The sequence below is a fragment of the Oncorhynchus keta genome, unplaced genomic scaffold, assembly GCF_023373465.1.
Source record: "Oncorhynchus keta strain PuntledgeMale-10-30-2019 unplaced genomic scaffold, Oket_V2 Un_contig_29698_pilon_pilon, whole genome shotgun sequence".
In the NCBI taxonomy this organism is placed as follows: Eukaryota; Metazoa; Chordata; class Actinopteri; order Salmoniformes; family Salmonidae; genus Oncorhynchus; species Oncorhynchus keta.
In genome coordinates, this window is record NW_026286679.1 from 269 (window position 1) to 15435 (window position 15167).

At 40.0% G+C, this 15167-nt stretch overlaps 4 long non-coding RNA genes across 34 annotated transcripts; 3 read left to right on the top strand and 1 right to left on the bottom strand.

The window, feature by feature from the left end:
* Positions 1-1733: 1733 nt before the first annotated feature.
* Positions 1734-7291, top strand: LOC127923433 (uncharacterized). The gene is made up of 5 exons (XR_008114378.1): positions 1734-1789; positions 5936-6025; positions 6324-6640; positions 6991-7103; positions 7228-7291. It is a non-coding gene; the product is annotated as an uncharacterized LOC127923433 (long non-coding RNA).
* A 383-nt stretch (positions 7292-7674) lies between these two features.
* Positions 7675-14803, top strand: LOC127923432 (uncharacterized). Its single transcript, XR_008114377.1, has 2 exons — positions 7675-7729; positions 13425-14803. It is a non-coding gene; the product is annotated as an uncharacterized LOC127923432 (long non-coding RNA).
* Positions 7742-8411, top strand: LOC127923431 (uncharacterized). 4 transcript variants are annotated; one of them, XR_008114374.1, is made up of 3 exons: positions 7742-7927; positions 7972-8015; positions 8280-8411. It is a non-coding gene; the product is annotated as an uncharacterized LOC127923431 (long non-coding RNA). The 4 variants fall into 4 exon arrangements; XR_008114376.1 differs by having other exon boundaries at positions 7742-7905; XR_008114373.1 differs by having other exon boundaries at positions 7972-8037; positions 8280-8389.
* On the bottom strand, positions 8516-12080 carry LOC127923430 (uncharacterized). 28 transcript variants are annotated; one of them, XR_008114372.1, is made up of 9 exons: positions 11677-11762; positions 11432-11527; positions 11123-11226; positions 11020-11071; positions 10306-10713; positions 10105-10208; positions 9964-10015; positions 9719-9866; positions 8532-8650 (listed from the first exon to the last, which is right to left on the bottom strand). It is a non-coding gene; the product is annotated as an uncharacterized LOC127923430 (long non-coding RNA). The 28 variants fall into 28 exon arrangements; XR_008114351.1 differs by lacking the exons at positions 9719-9866; positions 9964-10015 and adding an exon at positions 11277-11328 and having other exon boundaries at positions 8516-8598; positions 10061-10208; positions 11677-11755; XR_008114368.1 differs by lacking the exons at positions 9719-9866; positions 9964-10015 and having other exon boundaries at positions 8518-8598; positions 10061-10208; positions 10306-10409; positions 10558-10713; positions 11677-11753.
* Positions 14804-15167: the final 364 nt, after the last annotated feature.

Genomic DNA, 15167 nt, shown 5'->3' on the forward strand with positions numbered 1-15167 from the left:
AACAGAGAGACAGAACAACAACAAAGAATATCCAGAAACGCAGGTAAAAATGTTATACATTGATTTGCATTTTAATGAGGGAAATAAGTATTTGACCCCTCTCAATCAGAACGGTTTCTGGCTCCCAGGTGTCTTTTTATACGGTAACAAGCTGAGATTAGGAGCACACTCTTAAAGGGAGTGCTCCTAATCTCAGTTGTTACCTGTATAAAAAAGACACCTGTCCACAGAAGCAATCAATCAATCAGATTTCAAACTCTCTTCCATGGCCAAGACCAAAGAGCTCTCCAAGGATGTCAGGGACAAGATTATAGACCTACACAAGGCTGGAATGGGCTACAAGACCATCGCCAAGCAGCTTGGTGAGAAGGTGACAACAGTTGGTGCGATTATTCGCAAATGGAAGAAACACAAAAGAACTGTCAATCTCCCTCGGCCTGGGGCTCCATGCAAGATCTCACCTCGTGGAGTTGCAATGATCATGAGGAATCAGCCCAGAACTACACGGGAGGATCTTGTCAATGATCTCAAGGCAGCTGGGACCATAGTCACCAAGAAAACAATTGGTATCACACTCGCATTGAAGGACTGAGATCCTGTAGTGCCCGCAAGGTCCCCCTGCTTAAGAAAGCACATATACATGCCCCGTCTGAAGTTTGCCAATGAACATCTGAATGATTCAGAGGACAACTGGGTGAAAGTGTTGTGGTCAGATGAGACCAAAATGGAGCTCTTTGGCATCAACTCAACTCGGAGGAGGAATGCTGCCTTTGACCCCAAGAATACCATCCCCACCGTCAAACATGGAGGTGGAAACATTATGCTTTAGGGGTGTTTTTCTGCTAAGGGGACAGGACAACTTCACCGCATCAAAGGGCCGATGGACGGGGCCATGTACCATCAAATCTTGGTTGATGCTCAGCCAGGGCATTGATGCTCAGCCAGGGCATTGAAAATGGGTCGTGGATGGGTATTCCAGCATGACAATGACCCAAAACACACGGCCAAGGCAACAAAGGAGTGGCTCAAGAAGAAGCACATTAAGGTCCTGGAGTGGCCTAGCCAGTCTCCAGACCTTAATCCCATAGAAAATCTGTGGAGGGAGTTGAAGGTTCGAGTTGCCAAACGTCAGCCCCGAAACCTTAATGACTTGGAGAAGATCTTTTTGTTGATATTCTGTCGCTCGCTGTTCAAATAAACCTGACATTAAAATGATAGACGGATAATTTCTCTGTCAGTGGGCAGACGTACAAAATCAGCAGGGGATCAAATCCTATTTTCCCTCACTGTATGTGTGTAGGGTCATCACACATAGCCCCCCAGTGCTATCTAAGTGTGTGTTATGTGTGTAGGGTCATCACACATACCCCCCCCAGTGCTATCTAAGTGTGTGTTATGTGCGTAGGGTCATCACACATAACCCCCCAAAGTGCTATGTAAGTGTGTTATGTGCGTAGGGTCATGGAGGTCTGATTGGGCTGATAGGCCCTCCAGGAGAGTTTGGAGAGAAGGGAGACAGAGGATTTCCAGGGAACCAGGGTCTACTGGGACCCAAAGAGACAACACACACACACACACACACATCAATCCAAGGCTCTTGGTCTGATACATACTGTGTTTGCCCTTTCAACTGAATCCTGGACCGTGTCTAGCAAAGGTACTTCTGGTGGTTGCAAACCACCTGCATCACACACACGTACATGTTGTTGCATTGACGGTGTGCTTGTTGTTTCAGGGTCTGGTTGGTCTAGCAGGTCCTAATGGTCCTCCAGGTCTACCTGGTCTCTCTGTGAGTATCACTATCTATTTCTATTACTATTACAATTACTATCACTATTACTATCACTATTACTATCACTATCACTATTACTATTACAATTACTATCACTATTACAATTACTATCACTATTACTATTACTATGCTATTACTTACTATTGCTATTCACTATTACTTCACTATTACTGTTATTACTATTACATTTATTGCTATTACTACTATTACTATTACTTACTATTACTGTTACATTACTATTACTTACTATTATCTATCACTATTACTATTACTTACTATTGCTATCACTATTGCTGTTTTCACTTACTATTATTATTACATTACTATTACTATTACTTACTATTATTATTACATTACTATTGCTATTACTGTTACTATTATTATTACATTACTATTACTATTGCTATTACAATTACTTACTATTATTATTACATTACTATTACTATCACTATTACAATTACTTACTATTATTATTACATTACTATTACTATTGCTTGCTATTATTATTACATTGCTATTTACTATCACTATTACTATTACTTGCTATTATTACATTACTATTACTATTACTTACTATTATTATTACATTACTATTACTATTACTTACTGTTATTATTGCATTACTATTACTATCACTATTACTATTACTTACTATTATTATTACATTACTATTACTATCACTATTACTATTACTTACTATTATTATTACATTACTATTACTATTACTTACTATTATTATTACATTACTATTACTTACTAGTATTATTACATTACTATTGCTATTACTTACTATTACTATTACATTACTATTACTACTATTACTATCACTATTACTATTACTTACTATTACTATCACTATTACTATTACTTACTATTATTATTACATTACTATTACTTACAATTACTATTACTATTACAATTACTTACTATTACTATCACTATTACTATTACTTGCTATTATTTATTACATTACTATTACTTACTATTATTATTACATTACTATTACTGTTACTTAATATTACTATCACTATTACTATTGCTATTACTGTTACTTACTATTGCTATCACTATTACTATTACTTACTATTATTATTGCTATTACTTACTATTATTATTGCATTGCTATTACTATTACTTACTATTACTATCACTATTACTGTTACTTAATATTACTATCACTATTGCTATTTTACTATTATTATTACATTACTATTGTTTTTTACTATTACTTACTATTATTATTACATTACTGTTACTTTTACTATTTATTACATTACTATTACTATTACTGTAATATTATTGCTTTTACTATTACTTACTATTACTATCACTATTACTAATAACTATTACTTTTACTATTACTTACTATTACTATCACTATTGCTATTGCTTACTATTATTATTACATTACTATTGCTTAATATTACTATTACTATCACTATTACTTAATATTACTATTACTATCACTAGTACTATCACTGTTACTTAATATTACTATTACTATCACTATTACTTAATATTACTATTACTTACTGTTACTTGCTATTACTATCACTATTACTATCACTATTGCTATCACTATTCCTATCACTATTACTATCACTATTACTTAATATTGCTATTACTATCACTATTACTATCCTATTCCTTAATATTGCTATTACTATCACTATTACTATCACTGTTATTTAATATTACTGTTACTTACTGTTACTTGCTGTTACTATCACTATTACTATCACTATTACTATCACTATTGCTATTGCTATTGCTATCACTATTATTGTTATATTCCTATCACTATTGCTTACTATCACTATTACTATCACTATTACTATTACTATCACTATTACTATCACTATTACTATCGCTATTGCTATCACTATTGCTGTTGCTATCACTGTTGCTTTGTTTCTGTCACTATGTCTATCACTAGTGCTATCACTATTATCTTTAATATTACTATTACTTGCTTTTACTATCACTATTACTATCACTATTACTATCACTATTACTATTACTATCACTATTACTATCACTATTACTTACTCTCACTATTACTATCACTATTACTATCACTATTACTATCACTATTGCTATTCCTATCACTATGTCTATCACTAGTACTATCGCTATTGCTATTACTATCGTTGGTACTATCACTATTACTATCGCTATTGCTATCACTATTGCTATCACTATTACTATCACTATTAATATCACTATTGCTATCATTATTGCTATCACTATTAATATCACTATTGCTATCACTCTTGCTATCACTATTGCTATCACTATTGCTATTGCTATTCCTATCACTATTACTATCACCATTCCTATCACAATTGCTATCACTATTGCTATCACTATTGCTATCACTATCACTATTACTATCACTACTGCTATTCATACTTACTATTACTATCACTATTACTATCACTATTACTATCACTATTACTATCACTATTACTATCACTATTACTATCTCTATCGCTATTACTATTACTATCACTATTGCTATCGCTATTGCTATCACTATTACCATCACTATTACTATCACTATTAATATCACTATTGCTATCACTCTTGCTATCACTATTGCTATCACTATTGCTATCACTATTGCTATTCCTATCACTATTACTATCACCATTCCTATCACAATTGCTATCGCTATTGCGATCACTATCACTATTGCTATCACTATCACTATTACTATCACTACTGCTATTCCTTACTTACTATTACTATCACTATTACTATCACTATTACTATCACTATTACTATACTATTGCTATCACTATTACTATTGCTATCACTATTACTATCACTATTACTATCACTATTACTTACTATCACTATTACTATCACTATTACTATCACTATTACTATCACTATTACTTACTATCACTATTACTATCACTATTACTATCACTATTACTCACTATTACTATTACTATCACTATTGCTATTCCTATCACTATTGCTATTGCTATCACTATTACTATCGCTATTACTATCACTATTGCTATCACTATTGCTATCACTATTGCTATTACTATCGTTATTACTATCACTATTGCTATCGCTATAACTATCACTATTACTATCGCTATTACTAGCACTATTGCTATCACTATTACTATCACTATTACTATCACTATTGCTATCACTATTGCTATCACTGTACTATCACTATTGCTAGCGCTATTGCTATCACTATTGCTATCACTAATACTATCACTATTGCTGCGCTTATTACTATCACTATTGCTATCACTAATGCTACTATCACTAATACTATGCATTTATTACTATCACTATTGCTATCACTAATGCTATTACTATTACTAACACTATTACTATTACTAGCACTATTACTAGCACTATTACTATTCCTTACTTACTATTACTATTACTTACAATTGTTACTATTTATTATTGTTATAACTATGTTATGTTTACTGAAAGGATCTCTTTATTGGCATGATGTAACAATATAACTATTGCCAAAGCTTACTTTGGATATTTACAACATGAAAATAATAAGAACCAAATTGTCAACAGGACAACAGTAACAACAATAACCAAGGGTCAAAATAACCAACACATTGAACAATAACAATAAGTATACAGTAGAGGACATGTACAGGTTGATTGGTCTGTCAGACTCTGTCCCTCATCTTATGGCAGGCAGCAATGTAGTGCGCTGCCAACCCACAGCTCTCTGCGCCTACTAATAAGGTTGTCAAATTTTATGAAATGACACTCTTTAATTGTTTTATATTTTTGACATTTTGTCAGGAAATGCAGCTCTGTCTCAGGTTCTTTCCTCTACAGGAGCCAGGTTTTCCTGTGTCTACCCCTCTCAATGGAAAGGCTGTGCTCACTGAGCCTGTACTTTGTCAAGGTTTTTCTAAGGTTTTGATCAGTGACCATTGTCAAATAATTTGCTTTCTCCCTCTCTCTCTCTCCTCTCTCTCTCTTTCTCTTTCTTTGTCATGCATGCACTCTCTCTCTCTCTCTCTCTCTCTCTCTCTCTCTCTCTCTCTCTCTCTCTCTCTCTCTCTCTCTCTCTCTCTCTCTCTCTCTCTCTCTCTCTCTCTCTCTCTCTATCTCTCTCTCTCTCTATCTCTCTCTCAGGGTAGAGTAGGACAGAAGGGTTCTAAAGGGAATCAGGGTCCCATTGGTGCTATCGGAGATACAGGTCCTGCTGGCCCTCCTGGACCTCCTGTGAGTTCCACCAAGTACATCTGCTTAGATTCTAAGCCTTAGAACCTTAGAATTTCACCTAGAACCTCCACATAAAACCATAGAGCCACACCAAGAACCACTGCATAGAACCTCCACAAATAACCTCCAAATAGAACCTTAGCACATCACCTAGAACCTTCACATAGAACCTCCATCAGAACCTCAGAAGATCACATGAAACCTTCACATAGAACCTCCATCAGAACCTCAGAAGATAACATGAAACCTTCACATAGAACCTTAGAACCTCATTTAGAAATGCCTCTCCTCCTCTCAGGGTCTCCCTGCGGTGGGTCTTCAGTCTCTCCCGGTGCAGGAGAGAGGAAGGAGGAGGAGACAACACTCTTCCTTTGACGGGCCGCACTGGAAGACGAGGAAGAGCAAGAGGGGATGGAGGGAAGGGAGGAGGGAGAGGAAGAAAGGATGCAGGCAGACCAGGCAGGGCAGGAGGAGGAGAAAGAGATGGAGGAGGTGTTTGCTTCTCTCTCTTCTATGAGGACGGAGGTAGAGGGTCTGAGGACCCCCTGGGGACCTACCAGTATCCAGCCCGAACTTGCAAGGAGCTACAGCTGTTGTTCCCAAAGTACACTGATGGTACATACCTATCTATCTATCTATCTATCTATCTATCTATCTATCTATCTATCTATCTATCTATCTATCTATCTATCTATCTATCTATCTATCTATCTATCTCTATACATATATCTATCTATCTATCTATCTATCTATCTATCACGATCTCTATATCAATCTATACATCTGTCTCTCTGTCTAATCACCAGAGTTCACTCATGGTACCTACCTCTCAGTATATCTACCTCTGTCTGTCACTACATCAACAATGTACAACCTATATAATCAAATGATCAACAGAGCTTACACGCCCTCTCTCTTTCCCACCTCTCTCCACCCCAAATCTACCCCCTCCCCCTCCCACGTAGGTGAGTACTGGATAGACCCTAACCAGGGTTGCCATAGAGACTCCTTCAAGGTGTTCTGTAACTTCACGGCCGATGGAGAGACGTGTCTGTACCCTGACATGAAGTTCCAGTCGGTGAGTCCACACGATCACTCTCCTCTCCTCCATATGAGCGAGGGACAAATCACTTCAGGTAGAGCTGGGTTCAGTATAGTGAGAAGTGATGAATGTACTGTAATGACTGACGTGTCTTCTACAGGTGAAGCTGAGTTCCTGGAAAGGAGAGAAACCTGGTACCTGGTACAGCCAGTTCAGGAAAGGAAGCAAAGCAGTGTGTGTGTGTGTGTGTGTGTGTGTGTGTGTGTGTGTGTGTGTGTGTGTGTGTGTGTGTGTGTGTGTGTGTGTGTGTGTGTGTGTGTGTGTGTGTGTGTGTGTGTGTGTTTGTGTGTGTGTGTGTTTCTTGTGATCCTGCTCTCTCTATGACATATCCCTTTTTCATACTCAATCCCCCCTCCCTCCCTCTCCAGTTCTCCTATTCCGGTTCAGATGGCAGTCCGGTCCATGTAGTCCAGTTGGTGTTTCTTAAGCTGTTGAGTGCCTCATCCAGACAGACGTTCACCTACCGCCTGTCAGAACTCAGCCGCCTGGCTCCATACCGCCACCTTCAGCCACCAGCACGCGCTGCGCTTCAGAGGAGACAGTGTCAGGAGCTCACGCACAAGGACACACACTACATCACAGCACTGCACGATGGCTGCCGGGTAACAGACACACTGCTGCCAGGTAACAGACACACTGCTGCCAGGTTACAGACACACTGCTGCCAGGTAACAGACACACTGCTGCCAGGTAACAGACACACTGCTGCCAGGTAACAGACACACTGCTGCCAGGTAACAGACACACTGCTGCCAGGTAACAGACACACTGCTGCCAGGTAACAGACACACTGCTGCCAGGTAACAGACACACTGCTGCCAGGTTACAGACACACTGCTGCCAGGTAACAGACCCACTGCTGCCAGGTAACAGACACACTGCTGCCAGGTAACAGACACACTGCTGCCAGGTAAACAGTACACACTGCTGCCAGGTAACAGACACACTGCTGCCAGGTAACAGGACACTGCTGCCAGGTAACAGACACACTGCTGCCAGGTAACAGACACACTGCTGCCAGGTGTCAGACACACTGCTGCCAGGTAACAGACACACTGCTGGGACAACAGACACACTGCTGCCAGGTAACAGACACACTGCTGCCAGGTTACAGACACACTGCTGCCAGGGTAACAGACACTCTGCTGCCAGGTAACAGACACACTGCTGCCAGGTAACAGACACACTGCTGCCAGGTAACAGACACACTGCTGCCAGGTAACAGACACACTGCTGCCAGGTAACAGACACACTGCTGCCAGGTAACAGACACACTGCTGCCAGGTAACAGACACACTGCTGCCAGGTAACAGACACACTGCTGCCAGGTAACAGTCACACTGCTGCCAGGTAACAGTCACACTGTTGCCAGGTAACAGACACACGTCCTAAAGCCACCACTATCACCAAAACACTGTTGATACAACCTGTCCTAACGCCACCACTATCACCACAACACTGTTGATACAACCTGTCCTAATGCCACCACTATCACACTATCACTAAAACACTGTTGATACAACCTGTCCTAATGCCACCACTAAAACACTGTTGATACAACCTGGGTCCTAATGCCACCACTATCACTATCACTAAAACACTGTTGATACAACCTGTCCTAATGCCATCACTATCACACTATCACTAAAACACTGTTGATACAACCTGTCCTAATGCCACCACTATCACACTATCACCAAAACACTGTTGATACAACCTGTCCTAATGCCACCACTATCACCACAACACTGTTGATAACCTGTCCTAATGCCACCACTATCACCACAACACTGTTGATACAACCTGTCCTAAAGCCATCACTATCACACTATCACCAAAACACTGTTGATACAACCTGTCCTAAAGCCACCACTATCACCACAACACTGTTGATACAACCTGTCCTAAAGCCACCACTATCACCTACACCACTGTTGATTACAACCTGTCCTAATGCCACCACTATCACCAAAACACTGTTGATCATATTGGTCCCTAAAACCACACTCCAAAACACTGTTGACACAACCCGTCCTAACGCCACCACTATCACACTATCACTAAAACACTGTTGAAACAACCTGTCCTAATGCCACCACTATCACACTATCACTAAAACACTGTTGAAACAACCTGTCCTAACGCCACCACTATCACACTATCACTAAAACACTGTTGAAACAACCTGTCCTAATGCCACCACTATCACTATCACCAAAACACTGTTGATACAACCTGTCCTAATGCCACCACTATCACACTATCACTAAAACACAGCTGATACAACCTGTCCTAATGCCACCACTATCACACTATCACTAAAACACTGTTGATATAACCGTCCTAATGCCACCACTATCACACTATCACTAAAACACTGTTGATATAACCTGTCCTAAAGCCACCACTATCACACTGTCACTAAAACACTGTTGACACAACCTGTCCTAAAGCCACCACTACCACACTATCACTAAAACACTGTTGATACAACCTGTCCTAACGCCACCACTATCACCAAAACACTGTTGAGTACAACCTGTCCTAATGCCACCACTATCACACTGTCACTAAAACACTGTTGATACAACCTGTCCTAATGCCACCACTATCACACTAGCACTAAAACACTGTTGATACAACCTGTCCTAATGCCACCACTATCACCACAACACTGTTGATACAACCTGTCCTAACGCCACCACTATCACACTATCACTAAAACACTGTTGATACAACCTGTCCTAACGCCACCACTATCACACTATCACCACAACACTGTTGATTACAACCTGTCCTAACGCCACCACTATCACCACAACACTGTTGATACAACCTGTCCTAATGCCACCACTATCACACTATCACTAAAACACTGTTGATACAACCTGTCCTAACGCCACCACTATCACACTATCACTAAAACAAACAACCTGTCCTAATGCCACCACTATCACCACAACACTGTTGATACAACCTGTCCTAATGCCACCACTATCACACTATCACTAAAACACTGTTGATACAACCTGTCCTAACGCCACCACTATCACACTATCACTAAAACACTGTTGATACAACCTGTCCTAACGCCACCACTATCACACTATCACCACAACACTGTTGATTACAACCTGTCCTAACGCCACCACTATCACCACAACACTGTTGATACAACCTGTCCTAATGCCACCACTATCACACTATCACTAAAACACTGTTGATACAACCTGTCCTAACGCCACCACTATCACACTATCACTAAAACACTGTTGATACAACCTGTCCTAATGCCACCACTATCACCACAACACTGTTGATACAACCTGTCCTAAAGCCACCACTATCACACTATCACTAAAACACTGTTGATACAACCTGTCCTAATGCCACCACTATCACACTATCACTAAAACACTGTTGATACAACCTGTCCTAACGCCACCACTATCACACTATCACCAAAACACTGTTGATACAACCTGTCCTAATGCCACCACTATCACACTATCACCAAAACACTGTTGACCCAGCCTGTCCTAACGCCACCACTATCACACTATCACTAAAACACTGTTGAAACAACCTGTCCTAATCCCACCACTATCACACTATCACTAAAACACTGTTGATACAACCTGTCCTAACGCCACCACTATCACACTATCACCAAAACACTGTTGATACAACCTGTCCTAATGCCACCACTATCACACTAGCACTAAAACACTGTTGATACAACCTGTCCTAATGCCACCACTATCACACTATCACCAAAACACTGTTGACACAACCTGTCCTAATGCCACCACTATCACCACAAACACTGTTGATACAACCTGTCCTAACGCCATCACTATCACACTATCACTAAAAACACTGTTGATACAACCTGTCCTAATGCCACCACTATCACACTATCACTAAAACACTGTTGATACAACCTGTCCTAATGCCACCACTATCACACTATCACAAAACACTGTTGATACAACCTGTCCTAATGCCACCACTATCACACTATCACTAAAACACTGTTGATACAACCTGTCCTAATGCCACCACTATCACACTATCACTAAAACACTGTTGATACAACCTGTCCTAACGCCACCACTATCACTATCACTAAAACACTGTTGATACAACCTGTCCTAACGCCACCACTATCACACTATCACTAAAACACTGTTGATACAACCTGTCCTAACGCCACCACTATCACACTATCACCAAAACACTGTTGACACAACCTGTCCTAATGCCACCACTATCCACTATCACTAAAACACTGTTGATACAACCTGTCCTAATGCCACCACTATCACACTATCACTAAAACACTGTTGATACAACCTGTCCTAACGCCACCACTATCACCACAACACTGTTGATACAACCTGTCCTAACGCCACCACTATCACACTATCACCAAAACACTGTTGATACAAGCCTGTCCTAATGCCACCATTATCACACTATCACTAAACACTGTTGATACAACCTGTCCTAACGCCACCACTATCACCACAACACTGTTGATTACAACCTGTCCTAACGCCACCACTATCACCACAACACTGTTGATACAACCTGTCCTAATGCCACCACTATCACCACAACACTGTTGATACAACCTGTCCTAACGCCACCACTATCACACTATCACCAAAACACTGTTGATACAACCTGTCCTAACGCCACCACTATCACACTATCACCACAACACTGTTGATTACAACCTGTCCTAACGCCACCACTATCACAGAAACCACCAAAGACCAAAGGTTATAAATCAGAATATCATTGAAAATAAGAATATAATCAAAGAATATCATTGTAATATTATTGAAAATATGAAATTATTATTATATTTTTAAAATAATTTTACAAATCTTTGAGCCGCCTAACATGTTGATGACATGTTTTCCTCCATCTCTCCCTGTAGTCTGGTTCAGGAACGGACACACACACTACACACTACACACACACACTACACACTACACACTACACACTACACACTACACACACACTACACACTACACACACACTACACACTACACACACACTACACACTACACACTACACACTACACACACACTACACACTACACACACACACACTACACTACACACACTACACACTACACACTACACACTACACACTACACACTACACACTACACACACACTACACACTACACACACACTACACACTACACACACACTACACACTACACACTACACACTACACACACACTACACACTACACACACACACACTACACACTACACACACACTACACACTACACACTACACACTACACACTACACACTACACACACACTACACACTACACACACACTACACACTACACACACACTACACACTACACACTACACACTACACACACACTACACACTACACACACACACTACACTACACACACACTACACACTACACACACTACACACTACACACACACTACACACTACACACACACTACACACACACTACACACTACACACACACACTACACACTACACACACACTACACACACACTACACACTACACACACACTACACACTACACACTACACACACACTACACACTACACACTACACACTACACACACACTACACACTCACACACACTACACACACACTACACACACACACTACACACACACACACACACACACACACACACTACACACTACACACTACACACACACACTACACACACACACACACTACACACACACACACACTACACACTACACACTACACTACACACACACACACACTACACACACACACACACTACACACACACACACACACTACACACTACACACTACACACTACACACACACTACACACTACACACACACTACACACACTACACACACACTACACACTACACACTACACACACACTACACACTACACACACACACTACACACTACACACACACTACACACTACACACACACTACACACTACACACACACTACACACTACACACTACACACTACACACACACTACACACTACACACACACACTACACACTACACACACACTACACTACACACACACTACACACTACACACACACTACACACTACACACACACTACACACACACACTACACACACACTACACACTACACACACACACTACACACTACACACACACTACACACACACACTACACACTACACACACACTACACACACACTACACACACACAGTAGTAGAAGTGTAATATCTGATGATGTGCTCCTCCATCTCTCCCTGTAGTCTGGTTCAGGTCAGGAGAGGACGGTGTTAGAGTTTGATGCCCCTGAGTCAGACTCTCTCCCCCTCATCGATGTCTCTGTCTCCGACTTCGGACACAACAACCAGAAGTTTGGCTTCCAACTGGGTCCCGTCTGCTTCAACGGTTAACGGCAGCCCTCCACAGCCGGTAACTGGGATGAGACGGCCGGTAACAGGGTTGAGATCCACGGACATTTACACAGGGGAAACCAGGAGACTGACTGATGCCGCCAGAGAGATATTTATATAGCTTTACCCCAGCACTCATCCATTCATACTAACAAACACTCATCCATTCATACTAACAAACACTCATCCATTCATACTAACAAACACTCATCCATTCATACTAACAAACACTCATCCAATCATTAATTCCTACTAACAGACACTCATCCATTCATTCATACTAACAAACACTCATCCAATTATTAATTCCTACTAACAGACACTCATTCACTCATCCATTCATACTTACAGACATTCATTCATGAATTCATCGATTCATCCATTCATACTTAGACATTCACCCATTCATCCATTCATACTAGCAGCCTGGTAATGGGGTTGAGATCCACAGACATTTACACAGGGAAAACCAAGAGACTGACTGATGCTATCAGAGAGATATTTATATAGCTTTACCCCAGCACTCATCTTTTCATACTAACAGACACTCATCCATTTGTCATTCATTCATACTTACAGACACTCATTCATCCATTCATACTTACAGACACTCATTCATTCATTCATCCATTCATCTTTTCATAATTACAGACACTCATTCATTCATTCACCCATTCATCTTTTCATAATTACAGACACTCATTCATTCATTCACCCATTCATCTTTTCATAATTACAGACACTCATCCATTCATCCATTAATTCCAGCAGACACTCATTCACTCATCCATTCATCCATTCATACTACACACACTCATTCATGAATGCATCCATTCATTGATTCCTCTGTTAATACTTACGGACACTCATCCATTCATTCAACCATTCATCCATTCATTCTTACAGACACTCATTAATTAATTAATCCATTGATCGATTTATCCATTCATACTTAGACACTCAGTCATTCATACTTACAGACATTCATCCATTCATACTTACAAACACTCATTCATTCATCCATTCATACTTACAGACACTCGTGCATCAATTCATCCATACCTTCATGCATTCATTCATTCATCCATTCATCTATTCATCCATACCTACATTCATCCATCCATACCTACATTCATTCATACACACAGTGCATTGTCCATTCACACAGTTGCTCACTCATTCATTCATCCATCATTCCTGCATTCACTCCTTCTATATTCACTCATTCATCCTGAAAGAAAAGAAGCACTCTACATCTGGGAAACATTTCCACAACGTGTAACTAACGTTAATTAGATGCTGTATTCCAACCTCATGTTGTCCCCATTCTGTGTTGTTGATGTGTGTGTTTTTATATGAACAGTTTTCTGTTGTGTTCTAATGTATATTTGTGTGATACTCAACCATGGTGCTACAGTCTTTTACTTGAGTATGTTTAATGTCATGTATGTCTTCCTTGTCAAGGAAAGGGAAGGCAGCCATTTTGTTTTGTATTTGTAACATAATGATGATGATGATGATGATGATGAACAACATTCTTGTCAGGACATTAGAGGATTATGATGTCACAATGCCATTTTATTCACACTTGTGGGA